We start from the raw sequence: 17218 nt of genomic DNA, 5'->3' as shown, positions 1-17218 counted from the left end.
AATGATAATGAAACCTGGAAGTATGGCCAGCTTTCTTCATCGCAAAGAAAGAGGCAAGAGCGTGTGATTGAACAGGACATACGTGACTTAAGCCAAAGAAGACGGTGTCTAGGATAAGTGTTTTTATATTGCAGTTATATGACACGCCTGAGAGCAATCTTAGAACCCCGCAATTGGTATACATGAAGCTAGAAAAGCAAAGGTCCGAAATAAAACTCAAGATCTGATGAGATTGATGTTTATGTATATAGAGTTGTCGAGTGTGATTTATTAAGAATTATATAATGTCTTATATTGAAGCTAATTTGGTGTAAAATGAGACAAGAAATATAATGTTTACTTATAAAGAGAATTTCCAAAAAAAAAGATTAGGGGATTCGGAAGCCATGTGGACGTGTAACATACGAAGGAAAGCTAATAATACACAATTATTAGAACGTAAAAATTACTGAAGATATTAAAATAAGAAAAAATGGTAATTACAAAATACATAAAACAAAGTAGAAGGATAGTAGGCAACATTGGACTTATTATAAAAGTAGTTTTATGCGTGATGAATGTTAATAAGAAAAATTGAAAATATTGATCAAATGAGTTACTTCCTTACAGTACGGAAAGTATTCTATATATATATATATATATATATATATATATATATATATATATATATATATATATATATATATATATATATATATATATATATATATATATATATATATATGAACCGTAAAGGCGCTATTGGAAGGCGAAAAATAAGTTGATCAGAGTATTTTGAATTGGTTTGTTCATGCAAAGAGAAGTGACGATAATACGTTACTGACACGAATTTACAATTTGATAAGATTATATTATTGGTGCAAGAAGAATATAACTGAGCAAATTGTGACTACTTTTGGTGTTAAAAGGATATTATTATTATTATTATTATTATTATTATTATTATTATTATTATTATTATTATTAGCTAAACTGCAACTCTAGTTGGAAGAGCAGGATGCTATAAGCCCATGAACTCCAACGGGGAAAAATAGCCCAGTGAGGAAAGCATATAAGTAAATAAATAAACTACACGAGAGGCAATGAACAATTGAAATAACATAATAAATAGAGAGCAGTAATGAAATTAAAATAAATCTTTCATATATATTTAACTATAAAAACTTCAAAAAAAATAGAGGAAGATAAATATGAGAGAATAGTGTACCGAGTGTACCCTCAACCAAGAGAACTCGGTACAGAAGCTGTGGCACTTCCTAAAGCCTAGAGAATAATACTTGGATTTTGGAGTGTCCGTCTCCTAGAAGAGATACTTACCATAGCTAAAAAGTCTTTTCTACCCTTGCCAAGAGGAAATTAGCCACTGAAAAACTACAGTTCAATAATTATCCTCTTGAGTGAACAAGTGTTTTAATAATCTCACTGTTGTAAGTTGTATGAGGACAGGAGAATGTGGAAATGATCCGCCAGACTATTTGGTATATGTGTAGGCAAAGGAAGAGTGAGTTGTAAATAGAGAGAGGGACCCCCTTTCTTCTCTATATAATAAAGAGAAAGTGTCTGGCTATATATATATATATATATATATATATATATATATATATATATATATATATATATATATATATATATATATATATATATATATCGGGTCACGCCAGCTCTCCCCTTATCTCGGGTAGGGTGATGGAGAGTAGTCATGCCCTTATGAGAAAGGGTGCGTGTGTGTACTTATCTACCGTATCTAAATATTTAGCTGTCGTTTTTTACGGGTCGCATACACTGCTAAGGTATATTAAGCCATATTCCTGAAATGGTTGACAGTTTGTTGAGGAACATAATATCATTATGATATTCATCAGCTAAATAATAAAATCAGTAGCATTCCATAAGACTTAAAACGGCAAGTTTTCAAAGCAGTATTATAGATACGTGTATTAAATATGACTTTATTTTGTCATACATCCTTTCCAGGGAAGATGTTCTTTCTTTAGTCTAACATTTCTGCCTCCATCCTCCCATCAACATTTCTTTAAATCTCTCTCCCTTTATCCTTGTTCTCTTTCATTTAATTTGTTATTACAACTAAAAACCGTTATCAGATTTGCTTAACAATGCAGGTGTCCTTTTACACTACCCTTTTTCGAATTTCTGAAGCACAGTATGATTCCTTGAAAACTACTACACATGAATGTATGCCGGGTTTTTCTTCTGGTGTTCATCTACCTTGTTCTAATGGCATAAAACAAACCTGAAATATATTCTGATAAGGACTTAGCATAGTCAAATATATTTATGCTCTTGCCTTCCCTCTGCCTTTCTTGCTTTTAACATTTCTTGGTTTATATTCTCTCTCTCCCTTTTATTATCAATCACCTTTTCTTTCAAATACAATGCTCTTCAGTCAGTCTTATTCTCCTTTAATTGGCTCTAACATTTCTGTCACAATCTTCGGGTTTCCCATTTATTCTTATGGGTTTAATTTTCGTAACATTTACTTTCCTCCTTCTTGAACATTTCAAAACCATGTCTTCCTCTTTTCCAATGTATTTTTTTGTCAGCGTACATTAGCATTTCATTTCCATAAAAATTCCCTATGAAAATGCCAGTGTGGCATACGGCATTATCATAGGAACACATTCACGCCCACAAACTTGCATACTGTACACACTTTGTCGTCAATGAACTTATATGTCAGTATGCCAGAAAACTTTCAATCAATCATTCAGTCAATCAATCAATCAATTAATCAATCAATCACACACACACTCATATATATATATATATATATATATATATATATATATATATATATATGTATATATATTTATATATATATATATATATATATATATATATATATATATATATATATATATATATAAATATATATATGTATATATATCATCCGTTACTAGTCCACTGAATATATATATATATATATATATATATATATATATATATATATATATATATATATATATATATATATATATATATATATATATACATATATACATATATATATATATATATATATATATATATATATAAATATGTATATATATATATATATATATATATATATATATATATATATATATATATATATATATATATATATATATATATATGTATGTATAGATCATCCGTTACTAGTCCACTGTAGAACAAAGGCCTCAGACAACCTTCCACTCGCGTCAGTTATGATTTTTGTATGCCAGTTTATACCAGCAAATATTCTTAGTTTGTGTGTATATATCAAAACATCCAAATCATAAATTTCTCGGCTATTTTTTTGTTTGTGTTTCCCGAAGACTGACTTTAAAACTCCTCCAGTCACTCTCCTGTCTGAAATTTTAAACAGTAGCCGGATTTTACCTCTATCAACAAATAATTTCTATTGTTTTCCTGGCTGACTTGAATTACATTCTTTTGCTGCTTTCTAAACCCTCCCTTTTAATATCTTATCTTTTTATCCTTCTATTTGCGCTTATCATTATGAAGCCTACTTGATAACTGATAAAATTGTTGATGTAAAAGCATTTATAATTACAAATATTTTATAGTCCATACACATATTGGGAGTTCATTAGTGATAGGTTTCCTAAGTTCCCTAAGTAAATTAAATAACAGTATTTTTTAAAGATTATTTATTAACAATGTGCATTTTATTGTAACATTTCACATGATGTCTTTATGCCTATTATTATTATTATTATTATTATTATTATTATTATCATTATTATTACAAGGTAGACTATAACCCTAGTTGGAAAAGCAAGATGCTATAAGCCCAAGGTATTCCACGGGGAAAAATGGCCGAGTGAGGAAAGGAAACAAGGAAATAAATAAAGTACAGGAGAAGAAGAAACAATGAAAATAAGATATTTCAAGAATAGTAACAACATTAAATTAGATCTTTCTTGTATAAACTATAAAAAAAAAAACAAGAGAAAGAGCAATAAGATAAAACAGCATGCCCGAGTGTACCCCCAAGACAGTGGAAGGCCATGGGACAATGGCTATGGTACTACCCAAGACCAGAGAACAACGGATCGATTTTTGAGTGACGTTCTCTTAGAAGAGCTGCGTACCATAGCTAGAGTCTCTTCTACTCTTACCAAGAGGTAAGTAGCCACTGAATAATTACATTACAGTAGTCAACCCCTTGAGCGAAGAAGAATTGTTTGGTAATCTCAGTGTAGTCAAGTGTATGAGGACAAAGGAAAATATGGAGAGAAAAGTCAAGACTATTCGGTGTATGTGTAGGTAAAGACAAACTTAGCCGTAACCAAAGAGAGGATCCAATACAGTACCCTCTGGCCAGTCAAAGGACCCAATAATTACTCTCAGGCGTTTTTGAAATTTCTAAGCGATGCGAAGAAAGTTACCATATGAAATAACATCTGCATTTTCTCTCTCTCTCTCTCTCTCTCTCTCTCTCTCTCTCTCTCTCTCTCTCTCTCTCTCTCTCTCTCTCTCTTATAATGTAAAGTGACCCTCATAATATGTTACGACTAAATGGAGCTTGTGTAACCAGCCTGCGTTCTTCTTGCTAGAAGGAAACCGCGGTTTCTCCCTGACAGAAACAGAAACCAGAGAACCAGGAAACAAGAATACCGACTAAAACCAAGTGGGCGAAAACGGATTAACTAATCTTTCTTTTGCGTCGCTCTGTATACAGTACTTCACTTTATTGCCCCAGACGATTGGTTTACGAGACAAACAGCCGCCATTTTCCTTCCCTTCCCTTCTTATGCAGAAGCTTTTAAAAGTTGCGTAATGCTTCTTAGTGGGGCGTCTGCCTTTTGAGTTGAGCTTCCTTTCACCACAAAGGAAATTCCTCCTGTTTCTAGGGGCACTGAACTTTTCAAACCCGTTTCTTAAAATATGTGTGGAATTTCAATGATGTTACGTCATCTCTCTCTCTCTCTCTCTCTCTCTCTCTCTCTCTCTCTCTCTCTCTCTCTCTCTCTCTCTCTCTCTCTCTCTCTCCCTCTCTGTATAGATAAAGAGGTTTTTAAATAATAGATTGATATAGTAGGTAAACCGACAGACAGACTCACATTGACATCATAGCTAAAAAAAGAAGAAAAAAATATACTTGCCCACTGTATTGATATGATTCTAATGTCTTACAACAAAAATATTCTAATGCCATAACAACATACAGATCATATCCCAAAATTTTATCTTCTTTCAGAAGTTAGTAGAAAATTACCGGAGTAATCGCAAACCAAGCCGTAAATTATTAGAACTTGGAAAAGAATAGATGATGTTTTTTTTTCTACATTCAGTTATCCTTAAAATTTCTTGTAGTCTCGATACATGAAAATTACAAATTACAAAGCTTAGAAATTCCACAAAAATACTCTTTTCTGTTAATTAAGAAATAGATTCATTAAGAATAGTGTTTTGAATAATTAGATTCAAATAAACTTTCTTGGCGAATAATGTGGGGAAAACTGATCTCACACGTATAATTACAGTAAATTTAATTATGAAAGACAGAGGACAGGAAGCTGTAGCAAGGAACAGATTTTTGTTGACAAGGAAGATAAATAAGTGGATACGTTTCTCTAGGGGTAAAGACTACTTGATGAGTAAGGGTGGGATGGATGGGGAAGGAGAAGGGTTCTGGGTAGGTGGGACAGGAGAAGGGTGCACGGGAAAAGGATTCTCGGTGAGTTGGGGAGGAGGAGAAGCAGTTTGAGAAGGTATGTGTTCTGGAACAGGAGCAGGAACAGTGGACTGCTGGCACTCTTCAGACGTGGAGCCCTCTGTGGTTTAGGTGGCAGTGACGGTACTTCTGGAACAGTTGACAATGGGATGGTTTTCATGGCCTCTACCCTCTTCAGACTCTCAGAACACCCCTAGTACCAAGTGTGGTGGGAGAGACCACAATTTGGACAATTTGGACGGTTTTCTCTCCCTTCCTTGTGTGCAACAATGCATGTCTGTGTTGGGTGGTTCTTGCTGCAGACACCACTGACCGTGGGACTTCTGTAATCAGATCTGTGATGTCTATAGCGCTGGCAATTGTAACAATGTAGAGGTTCAGGTGTAAAATCACAAATGGGGAAGAGGTCCAGGGATGGTGGGATGAGCTCAATGAAGGTAACAGTGACCTCCTTAATGAACACTTCACTGGTGGTCATGCGGCGTTCTGTGTTGGAGATGTTTTTGCAGCTGATGAGGTCCACAGGCATCATTACATGGTAGTTTTAGATAACTGCTTTTCTTAACTTCTTAGCTGGATCCAATGGCATAAGGGAAGCTTCCCTTTGAAGAAGGCTGATACTGATTCGGTCCTTTGGTGTGATTATAAGATCACCCTTGAGGTCAGGTTTGGTTGTGAACCCGAGTGTGGTGTTGGCAGCTGCGATGGCGGTAACTGCTGCATATGAAAAGGCCTCTCCAGTAGTTGGCAGCTGGAATTTTGGAAGTGGCTTGCGTTCTGTTTTAGTGGGATGTGGCACAGGACCAGACATTTGTGCACAGATGTCAGAAGCCTCAGCAAGAACCCGAGTCAGGCACTTGGTGCAATTGCACACTGGTAGGCGGCAATTTGCCTGATCAAGTGGAGAGAAGTCAATGGGAGACTCTGCAAGTGGGTCTTGAGTGGGCAGGACTTCACTGGTGGCAGTTGCTTGGGCTGGGATAGCAGCTGGTGGCTCTTGGGGAGGCTAGGGACTACTGGTGGTGACAGGAAGTAGGCCCAGAACAGTTGCAGGGGCCTCCTGCAATGGCTGGACTTTACTGGTGGGCATTGGTTGGGCAGGTGGTGGGAACTGAAGAACTTTAATCGGTGTGGTCTCAGGATTTGTGAAGTGATGTTTGCATGCAATTGCAAGGTACCACCAGTCATTACAAGTACATCTAACACTGCAGTAGGGCATTTGAGGATCTTCTGTAGGGATGAACCCAACTTGATTGATCAGCTCGATTCTGTAGTCATAGTAGTGCTGGCAGCGAGGAAAGCAGCAATCGGGTTCGCTGGTGTGGTACAGCTTCTCTAAGCGGCTTGCCCAGTGAGAATACAGGTCCCATCCGAAATCCCCCAGGAGGATGACAGACATAGTTGTAGAAAATCTAGGGAAATTTCACGGAAACTTTCGACAGGCAGGTCGGCAAAGAGCTGAGCTGTAAATCTCATCTGGTCCAAAAATTTCAGCCAGCCAAAACGGTCGAGAGGGGTGTGGGAGGTTGCTACGTGGTCCTTACTGTACAGAAGCTGAGCTGAGATCTCCTATGGTCTAATTTCTCCGGGGCTTATCAAGGCCGTCTCAAATGTTGATCCTGTCTCACCGAGTCACCCTCTTATTCATATGTGTCTGCAGATGAGAGTTCTAATAAATAGAGAGGTTGTCGCAGTGATCGTGGATTTGCATTGACTCCCACACGGTTGGTTTTCTGTCATTGCATTGTCTTTGGATGGTCTGATTGTGGTAGAGCACGTGATACACAGGAGAATTTTTCATTGAGGGCTCAAGCAAGGCACAGACTGACACAGGTCTTATTTTCAAGGATATTGTCAAAGTAGCCTAGATGGTTGGCTTATAATGGATTCTCTTCTGTGTTTGGCATTGTTCGATGAATGCTTGATATATTGATAAACACCAAGGATTTGTAAAAGGAATTTTTTATTTACAATTTCAGTGTTAACTGCTGGCTTGACTATATGCCTATATGATGAGCACTACTCCATCTCCTCATCAGTTCAATAAATCAGTGGGGCTAATGCTGTCCTTTCATGAAATATAGTTTCATTATCACCAGGTATTTCTTGGTCTATGGCTTAAGTCTGTCTAGTTGTCGGTAAGCTCTCTTTTTGATTGACAGCGAGTAGATATCTCTTCACACCATTGCGAAATCCTTGATAATTTTTTTAGTAGGATATGATGATGACATAATGTGGGCCTTTGGGGTTTTCCTAGGAGATCCATTTTGGATGTTGCAATGAGACTGAACTGTATTGCTTGCATGTTGAGTATACTCACTGGGGTGACAGGGAGTTGTGGCTCCTCTTCACTTAGGTAATACTTTGTGCAACTATTAATAAAAGCCTTGAGTTTGACACAAAACCTCATAGTGAAAGTCCATTTGCCAAATTGATTTGATTATTCTGATTTTGACAAGACTGATAAACCTCTCGTAAGAACTTCCCATCCAAGATGCATAGGGCATTAAGAATTTCAGAAAGATACTTTACTCTTAAATGGTAAACCTGAATATTTTCTAGAGTGATCAGCTGATGAATATTATCAATACTTGGGATCATTGGATCGTTGTCAGATATCATGGGCCTGGGGAACTTGAGTCGAGGAGCAAAAGGCCAAATGGCATACAGAAACTTTTGGAGGAACAGGGTCTGACAGAAATGACATAGTGAGCAATGGCTCTCGATATAGTACAAGTAAACATACATAGATATACCTGCTCAACTCCCTCCTCAGTTTATACTTGATTCCTGGAATAATCCACATGTGTGTAATAATAGGACCTAATGTGTGTCACTCTACCTTGCGGTAACAGTGAGAACCTTTCAAGATCAAGGGGTTTGTCCAGTATTTGTTAGAAATAAAGTTTTTTTAATGTTATCTGTATGTCTGTATAATTTAAGTTGACCAGAATCTTTAATGGAAGGTAGTCAGAACCTTGTTAACTTTTCACTGCAGATGGGTGTGATGACAGACAAACTATAAGGTTACAGATTGGATAATCTTTTTATAAGTAAACTAGGTATTTACCGTTTTCCACCAGGGATTTAATTGTAAACATCCAAGTCTTCTTAAGATAATTTCTTGAGCCGTATAAAGGCCAGTTTAATTAACCAACTTGTTTCTCTCAAGGGGAAGTTCCACCAATTTGAGGTACTCAAGAGGCATTGAGCTGTGCCCAGCTTAGGAGAATTTTCAGCAGGTCTCTGGACCAAAAATATGTGGTCATGGCATGGCATTTCAGAAACATCTAGTGGCCGATGTAGAAGCTTTGGCTACAATTCAAAATCCTTATATTAGGAAAGAGAATTCATTAGGATTACTAAGGCATGTCTCCCCGAATATTTTGTTGGAGACTGTTTTATTAAATTATTATATTAGATGATAGTAGACTTTAACCACAACAAAAAGTGCCAGTATTCCTCAGAGGATGTTTATGATCAATTCCGTGGTTCAATGATGATTGTAGACGTTGCTTATTTGGAGAAGCAGGAGGCCTATCATCTTTGGAAGGGTGACAGATCAGATTTGACCTGGAACAACTATACTCAGCTTCGAGCTTTTGCTCAGAGAGTTTATGCCTTAATTGAAAAGGAGTTCAATTTATCCATAAAAGAAACCCTTTCTGGTACAACTCAGGAACATAGATGGTGGTCTACCCTTAAATCTGCACTCTTTGGTGTAGATGCAACAATTCCTCCTTTACTTAAACCAGATGGCGTAGTCATTCACTGTCCAAAGGAAAAGGCAACCCTGTTGGCTGATGTTTTTGACAGTAAACAGAGTAATGAAAAACTTGAACTTCCTCATTCCTGTTTTCCTGAGGCTAAGCTAACTAGTTCAGCTTTTCGATCTCGTGAGATTAAAGCTCTGTTGATGAACCTTGATGCTTATGGAGGTGTAGACCCAAATGGTATTTTTCCTTTGTTTTTTATAAAGACAGCAGATTTCTTAGCTCCAAAGTTATCTGTTATTTTGCGCAAGGTAGCAAGTCGAGGAGCTTTTAGCACTTGTTGGAAAATTGGTAACGTTACTCCTCTATGTAAATGTGTTTGTGGTAGCTCATGTCCCACTGATTACCGCCCGATTTCCATAACTTCCAGATATTCTAAAGTTTTGGCAAAACGTCTTAATAGGTTTGGTGAAGGCAATCATCTATTCCCTAGTTTGCAATTTGGTTTTCGTAAAGGCCTTGGAGCATGTGATGCCCTTCTTACAATCTCCAATGCTGTACAGTAATCCCTTGATTGTGGTCAGGAAGTTCGTATGATTGGCCTTGATTTTAGTGCTGCCTTTGACCGTGTTAATCATGAGGCCCTTGTTTTCAAACTGAAACAGTTGGGAGTGGGTGGATCGTTTCTTAGCATTATTATTGTTTATTTAAGTAATAGATCTCAAAGAGTTGTTGTTGATGGGCACCATAGTGATTATAGGAATGTGATATCCGGTGTTCCACGGGGTAGTGTTCTTGGCCCTTTACTTTTCATACTATATACACATGACATGTTGTTTGGCCTAGAAAACAAGCATGTTGCATATGCAGATGATGCTACTCTCTTTGCATCAATTCCATCCCCAGAATGTAGATCTGGGGTTGGTGAATTTTTAATAGAGATTTAGGTAAAATTAGTGCATGGTGCAAATTATGGGGTATGAAGTTGAATCCTAATAAAACTCAAAGTATGATTGTAAGTAGGTCAAGGACGGTGGCTCCTCAACATCCGGATCTCAGTATTGATAATGTTTCTTTAAATTTGTATAACTCTTTTAAAATTTTAGGTGTTATTCTCGACAGCAAATTTACTTTGGAGAAACACATTAGGTTTTTGTCTTCTTCAATTGCACAAAAAATTGGCTTATTGAGAAAGTCTTTTAAGATTTTTGGTGATCAATCTATTCTGAAGAAGTGTTTTAATTCTTTCATTCTACCTTGTTTTGAGTATTGTTCTCCTGTCTGGTGCTCAGCTGCTGATTCTCATCTTAATTTGTTGGACAGAAACTTACAGTTTATTAAATTTCTTATTCCTGATCTAGATATTAATCTTTGGCACCGTCGTTCAATTAGTTCATTATGCATGTTGCATAAGATTTTTCATAACTCTTACCATCGTTTACATTCAGATCTCCCTGGACAATTCTATCCTGTTTGTAATACTAGGCATGCAGTTAATTCTAATAGCCAAGCATTCTCCATCATGAGGTTCAATACTACATAGTATTCTAGAAGTTTTATTTCAGCTGTTACCAAGTTGTGGAATGATCTTCCAAATCGGGTAGTTAAATCAGTAGAACTTCAAAAGTTCAAAGTTGGAGCAAATGGTTTTATGTTGACCAGTCTTTTTATAGTTTATATTTGACATATTTGTTTTTGACGTTGTTAATAGTTTATATAGGACATATCTGTTTTGACGTTGTTAATTTATTCTCATCATTTATTTATTTCCTTTTTTTCTTTCCTCACTGGGATATTTTTCCCCTTTGGAGCCCTTGGGCTTACATCATCTTGCTTTTCCAAATAGGGTTGTAGCTTGGCTAGTAATAATGATAATAATAATAATTTATGCCATTCCATGTTCATCTTACATGAAGTTAAAAGCATCATAGGCTTGGGAAGAGTAATTAATGAGGTCACGGTGTTTGCTGTTTTTTGTTAGACAGACAGCAGAGGGGAAATTGTATATCGTGCATATTCTCATACTGCTTAAACAAGGATAGAAACATATTTTGAGCCCTGTGAAGGAGAGAGATTTGTATATGGTTTTCTTTCCAGAGTTTCTTCAAAAACGTTATTCCTTCTGTATTTAAAGATGCCAATAATCCTCATGGTTTAAAGAATACAGTGTGACCTATCATTTACTGAGGCATGAAGCTGGAGCTGATATGCTCTTGTATCTGTCCCGGCAGTTCCACAAAGGCATCAGTTAGATCATTCCACAGCAGGCAGAAGTGTTTCATCTCGTAAACTGAGCCTATCAAGTTCTTGGCATTGCAATGAAGAACAATAAAAGCCTACTTACCCGGGGTATTTTGAAGTCTTGAAGGATGCTAACCTGGTATGTGCTTGTTCCTCATGTTATCTTGCCTCTGATACATTCGTACGAATCATCCAGCCCCTCAACCTATTCGTTTTTATATTGGTCCAAAAGATGATGAATGCTTTGATTCTCATTGAAGGGGAAGTAGGTAGTTTAATAAAATTATGTTTTTCTATTTACGGCATAATTTCATGTTTACACGTCAAAAGTTGAGTAGATTTTTATAATAAATAATAAAACATTGAAATAACGCCAGATTACAAACGATTTACACTGAAGAATCTCCTGTTGCTATTATTCTATAGGTTCCATCCATAAGATTAAGTTACCCATAAACTAAACTCAGTTTCATCCATAAAATAAATTCTTGAAAGGATGAAAATAACTGAATACCCCTCCTAGAGGTTATAATAGTTAAATGAGCCATTAAATTTAATTCTCCATATACGGAATGCGTAAGAATTGTTTAACGTATACTAATATATATATATATATATATATATATATATATATATATATATATATATATATATGCATATATATATATATATATATATATATATATATATATATATATATATATATATATATATATATATATATATATATATATATATATATATATATATATATATATATATATGGAGCGTTTGTAGGGTGACGGCCAGATCCCGTAGAAAACGGAAATATTCTGAACTGTGGCCGTCGTTCTGAAAACGATTTTGGCGGGAGAAGCTAACTTAAAAAACCCACCTAACCTATGCTAAAAGCCGTATCCTTACCCAGGGGGGCTTCGCTCATCCGGACCCCCCCCCCCCTTACACAACAGTTTACTTACCTACGAGTACGAAGGGAGAAGCTAACTTAAAAAACCCACCTAACCTATGCTAAAAGCCGTGTCCTTACCCAGGGGGGGGGGGGCTGTTCCCCCCCCGGACCCCCCCTTACACAGCATATTTAAGATCCGTAGACCATTTCCAAACGTTTTTATTCTATACAAGATAACAGTCGGAGCGATAATAAGCAAATTAGGACGCTTGGCCGTAGCGCTACAAACTACCCTATATATATGTATATATATATATATATATATATATATATATATATATATAATATATATATATATATATATATATATATATATTATATATATATATATATATATATATATATATATATGTATATACATATATATATATATATATATATATATATATATATATATATATGAAACGGAATATGTGAAATCCCGTATCTGTTCTCGTATGTCTGTCTCTGAAGTTATTAAGAATATGTGGCGTTAAGTATGTCGATGATGGGTTTACCAGAAAAAAAAGAAAAATAAATGCAGTAATATAACCTAAATATATTGCAGAAAACTCTGTCAGCAAAGATAACAAAGCCTTTTATAATTTAGATTAAAAGAAAATAGAATATATAATATTAAGGCATTTTTAGTAATAACATCATTGAAATAATATGCTCATCGAAAATAACCGTCGAAGTAACAATGAGATATACCAGCCACCGTTGAGATACTACCACTAGAGAGTTATGTGGTCCTTTAACTGGCCAGACAGTACTATATTAGATCCTTCTCTCTGGTTACGGTTCACTTTTCCTTTGCCTACACATACACTGAATAGTCTGGCCTATTCTTTACAGATTCTCCTCTGTCCTCATACACCTGACAACACTGTGATTACCAAACAATTCTTCATCTCCCAAGAGGTTAACTACTGCACTGAAATTGTTCAGTGGCTACTTTCCTCTTGGTAAAGGTAGAAGAGACTCTTTGGCTATGGTAAGCAGCTCTTCTAGGAGAAGGGCACTCCAAAATCAAACCATCGCTCTCTAGTCTTGGGTAGTGCCATAGCCTCTGTATCATGGTTTTCCACTGTCTTGGATTAGATTTCTCTTGCTTGAGGGTACACTTGAGCACACTGTTCTATCTTGTTTCTCTCCCTCTTGTTTTGTTAAAGTTTTTATAGTTTATATAGAAGATATTTATTTTTATGTTACTCTTATTAAAATATATTATTTTCCTTTTTTTTTCCTTTCCTCACTGAGCTATTTTCCCTGTTGAAGCCCTTGGGCTTATAGCATCCTGCTTTTCCAACTAGGATAATAGCTTAGCAAGTAATAATAATAATAATAATAATAATAATAGTAATAATAATAATAATAATAATAATAATAAATTCTCTTTTATATTGGAGTCAAAGCTAACGGTGTATAGGGACCGAAATAACATTGAAAAATCTAAAAAAATCATCAAGACCTAACTTGGTATTCCTTGTCAATGACTTTACCAAAGAAATGTCTTGGGGAAATTATGAAGTACCATTAACAAAAGTTATAGCCGGAAAGTAATTGTGATTTGTACTCTATTGACCCTCTCTCGTATATTCAACTATACAGAGGTCATCAAGTAATTGACCTCATATGGACTCCATGTTTTCTAGAAATACTTTGCACCTGTGTTTTCATGTCATTGTGAGCCTCACTATGCCAATAAGACGAAAGTATTATGTCACTATTTTCCATTCTCTTTCTTTGTCGTATATATATATATATATATATATATATATATATATATATATATATATACATATATATATATATATATATATATATATATATATATATATATATATATATATATATATATATATATATATATATATGCTTATTACGAGGTAGCTTTCAAGGTTTTTACGCATATACTCGTGTCTCACTATTAGGACCACTAATATATATACATATATATATATATATATATATATATATATATATATATATATATATATATATATATATATGGGTATGTGTGTTTGTGTATGTATTATATATTTCCTAATATTTCACAAAAAATATAATGCCTAAGAATGATTGAGTCAGTTATGCAGGATACTACAGGTATGGAGTTATTGGGTCCCTTGACTGTCCAGTCAGAAATACTTTGGATCCCTCTCTCTCTCTCTGATTACGGCACATTTTTCCTTTGCCTACACATACACCGAATAGTCTACCCTATTTTTTCCACATTCTCCTCATTTCTCATACACCTGACAACAGAGAGATTACCAAACAATTCTTCTCCACTCAAGCGGTTCGCTACTGCACTGTAATTGTTCAGTGGCCACTTTCCTCTAGGTAGGGGTAGAAGAGAATTTTTAGCTATGGTAAGCAGCCTTCCTAGGAGAGGGACACTCCAAAATCAAACCATTGTTCTCTATTCTTGTGCAGTGCCATAGCCTCTGTACCATGGTCTTCCACTGTCTTGGGTTAGAGTTCTCTTCCGTGCACACTTTCTTCTCTTGTTTCTATTTTACTTGTTTTTTAACCTTTTGTAGTTTGTATGAGAAATATTCATTTTGATGATATTACTCTTCCTAAAAGATTATATTTTAATTGTTCATTACTTCCCTTGTAGTTTATTTATTTCCTCGTTTTCTTTCCTCACTGGACTATTTTTACCTGTTGGAGCCATTGTGCTTATAGCATTTTGCGTTTCCAAGTTAATAATAATAATAATAGTAATAATAATAATAATAGTAATAATAATAATAATAATAATAATAATAATAATAATAATAATAATAATAATAATTTAGGTGTAGCAATTGGCATAAAAGTAACAAACAAGTGGACAAAAATCTATTCAATACATAACGATAGGGAAAACATAAAAAAAAACAAGAACATCTTACGGCACTCCATTGAATTACGAAGAGGGGTCGTTGACTCTCCAGGAGACCAATAAAGCATTTTATGTTACAAAATAAAGATAATACTCTACAGAATAGGACCTCATTATGAGACACGGTACTTGAAAATGTCTAAAGCCCATCTTCCCTTGGAATCCCCTTTCCTCTTTTCTGTGGATTCTCAAGTTAAGCTTTACAGGAATCACTTAGTTTGGTAGCCGGGTGGTGCAATGTGGAAGTTCGTATTATTATTATTATTATTATTATTATTATTATTATTATTATTATTATTATTATTATTATTATTATTACCTGCTAAGCAACAACCCTAGCTGGAAAAGCAGAATGCTATAAGCCCAAGGGATCCCAACAGGGATGCTTTTCCGGTCCCATACAGCAGGGAAACCCCACTCACTACAGGACCTCCAATGTTATTTTACCTTGTTCGTTCTGAGTATTTAACATTTCATATCATGTATTGTTCATTTACTGTTAAATCGTCACTGTCAAAAGACTCATGAAATAAGAAAGTCTTCAGTTTCCTTTTGAAAGCCTTAATGTCTTCAATCATTCGAATGTTTCGTGGGAGCTTATTATATAGTCTCAAGGAAAAATGAGATACTTTAAGAACAGTAACAACATTAGAATAAATATTTCCTATATAAACTATAAGAAATTTAACAAAACATAAAGAAGAGAAATTAGATAGAAAGGTCTGCCCGAGTGTACCCTCAAGCAAGAGAGCTCTAACCCAAGGCAGTGGAAGACCATGGTACAGAGGCTATGGCCCTACCCAAGACTAGACAACAATGGTTTGATTTTGGAGTGTCCTCCTAGAAGAGCTGCCATAGCTAAAGAGTCTCTTCAACCCTTACCAAAACGAAAGTAGCCACTGAACAATTACAGTGCACTAGTTCAGGTGGTGAATGAGGCTGTAATTCACGTGCAACATTCAACATACAACTGAAGAAAGATGTCCTATTTACATTTTTTTAATACTATAATCGTCAGTGGACGTGTCGTTGAAAGTATCAAGCCAATTTACATCCATTGTTATGTTATCAATTTTTATACTTTTTATGCCAATGCCAAACATATTGTCAGAAAGCGTTGACTGTAAACATTCAATTGTCATCATTATGTGACCCCTTGGGTGCCTATAAATACCTGTGTTATATCTGGAATAAAATTAGCTCTTAGGGAGCTGTCCTTTCATCAATACTTCTGCTCTCGTCATAATGCTGTTGGGGCCGAGAAGAAAGAGACAGAACATAGAATGATTTATTTAAGTATTACGTTCAACTTATGGATGTCTAAACAAACGGAAATATTGATTTTTTCCTGGATCATCCCAAAATTTCTATAATATTTTTTTTTTTAAATGACTGAAAAAATAATAACTTTTATTAACATATCCTATTTCTTCATTTTGTTTGCATCTGAAATTGGAATATATGATTAGTTATATAACTATGTCAAAGGAACATGACATAAATACATGTAATTATATATATATATATATATATATATATATATATATATATGCATGTATATATATATATATATGCATGTATATATATATATATATATATATATATATATATATATATATATATATATATATATATATATATATATATATATATATATATATGTGTGTGTGTGTGTGTGTGCGTGCGTGTGTGTGTAAACATACATGCATATAAATAGATAAACAGTAGATATATAGATATGATCATCATCTTCACCC

The sequence above is a fragment of the Palaemon carinicauda genome, chromosome 1 (genome assembly GCF_036898095.1).
Source record: "Palaemon carinicauda isolate YSFRI2023 chromosome 1, ASM3689809v2, whole genome shotgun sequence".
In the NCBI taxonomy this organism is placed as follows: domain Eukaryota; kingdom Metazoa; phylum Arthropoda; class Malacostraca; order Decapoda; family Palaemonidae; genus Palaemon; species Palaemon carinicauda.
This window is presented reverse-complemented; position numbering follows the sequence as displayed.